Below are 2,284 nucleotides of genomic sequence, written 5' to 3' on the forward strand. Positions count from 1 at the left end.
ATATATATGGTTATATCTATGTAGCTATGTATTCATCTATATATATCTATGTTTGTACGTGTGTATGTTTATATGTATCTGTGTGAATGTGTATCAGTATGTATATATGCATATATGCTTGTGTTATTCCTTCAGAGAATCCAAGACTATAGAAGAGATGTGTGGAATATGCCATCACAAAAGACCCCCTTCGGTCATGAATGACCATAGGACTGCACCTAAAAGTTCCCGTCCAAGGCACAAGTCTGGGCAAGGTTGTTTATGGAAGACCAACAGTCACATATACATACCAGCCTCCTCTCACCATTCCACTGATGTTATCTAAAGGAAAAGCAAAGGCCGATACAGCTTGGCACCATTGACATCACAACTCATTTCTACAGCTGAGTGAACTGGAGCAGCGGGAAATAAAGTGTCTTGCTCAAGAACACAACTCACAGCCTGGTCCAGGAATCAAACTCACTACTTCATAATTGAGAGCCCAGTGCTCTAACCACTGAGCCATGTTCCCTCACTACGCTAAAACTAACTTTTTCACTAGAGATCTGTGTGATGCAGCCATATTCAATAGACAGAGATGCTAGATCAGCATATGGTTAAGTGAAAAAGAGCTGCACACCACATGCATGAAACTCTCTTGTTCTCTCACAACATCCCCAGTGACAAGATAAAGTCAAGACAACTGAGAATGCAAGAGATTTCCAAAGTGGCTGATGGGATCTTCAGACCTCACAGAACCATCAAACTAGCGGAATGCGTCTAGGCCATAAAAGACTATTTCAAATGATTGTCCTGCATTAGTGCTTGTAGACCAGAACAATGTTATGTTGCCACCTGTACCAGTTGCCTCTACTCATCTGCTGTCACCTACATAAAGTTGTGGAAACGAAAGTAATTTATTTCTTCCATGCTTCATGTCAATAAAACAGAAAAAAAAATGTAGCTAACCATACATACATACTTAATGTGCATATGTGTACATTACTGGGATGGCCATTGATTCTTCTGAGTTCATCTGCCCATTGACAGGTCTTCATTTCCATCCTGCAATGTGCAAAATCATTCTCCTTATCTGACAGGTGTGATGGAGTTGCTTGTTTAGTAGTCAACAACCTGATTACATGCTGTCAGTAACTGTTTGTAAAAGACCTGATGCAGTGTGTGTGTACATATATATATATAAACAGAGACAAGGAGAGAGAGGAGAGAGAGAGAGAGAGAGAGAGAGAGAGAGAGAGAGATACAGATAGAAAGAGAGAGAGGGATGGACAGATGGACAGACAGACAGATAGCTAGACGGATGGAAGGATTGATAGATGGATAGGGGGAGATGGACAGATAGAAGGATGGATGAATTGATGGATAAGGGGATAAAAGAGACAGACAGACAGACACACAGATAAACAGATAGAAAAACATATAAATGTATAAATTAGGCAGTCTTCTATCATAGCTCAGGGCTTGCCAATGTCTTGTGAGTAGGTTTATTTGCTAGGAACTGAAAGAAGCACTCTTATATGTGTGCATGTGTGTTTCTGTCTCACTGTGTCTCTTGTAAACATTACTGTCATGCAAACAGTGTCTTTTTTTCTAGTCTTCCCATCAAGGAGAAATATTACCTAACTTGGAAAAAAAAGTGATGGTTGGCAACAGGAAGGGCATCTGACCATAACAAAATTGGTTTCAACAAATTCCTTCTGAGTCATGCAAGCATCACAAAGTGAACATTAAAGTGACTGATGATGTTGACGATGACAATGATGATGATAATGATGTTGATGACATACATACATATATAGTCAACTCTGTGGAGTGGTTGGTTTTAGGAAGGGCATCCAACCATAAAATCCCTGCCAAAACAAACAGAGTAACCTAGGGTAGTTTTTCTACCTCGCCGACTCTTGTCAACTGTCCTACCTATGCATGCATGGAAGATGGACGCTAAACGATGATGATGCTGATATATGCATGGCTGTATGGTAAGAAGCTTGCTTCCCAACCACATGGCCCCAGGTTCAGCCCCACTGAGTGGCACCTTGGGGGCAAATGCCTTCTGCTAAAGCCTTGGGCCGACCAAAGCCTTTGTAAGTGAATTTGGTAGACAGAAACTGAAAGAAGCCCGTCATATGAATATATGTGTGTGTGTGTGTGTCTGTGTTTGTCCCCCCTTCACTGCTTGACAACCACTGTTGGTGTGTTTATGTCCCTGTTATTTAGCAGTTTGGAAAAATAGATCATTGGAATAAATACCAGGCTTTTAAAAAAGATGTACTGGGTCAATACA

The sequence above is a fragment of the Octopus bimaculoides genome, chromosome 4 (assembly GCF_001194135.2).
Source record: "Octopus bimaculoides isolate UCB-OBI-ISO-001 chromosome 4, ASM119413v2, whole genome shotgun sequence".
NCBI classification, from domain to species: domain Eukaryota; kingdom Metazoa; phylum Mollusca; class Cephalopoda; order Octopoda; family Octopodidae; genus Octopus; species Octopus bimaculoides.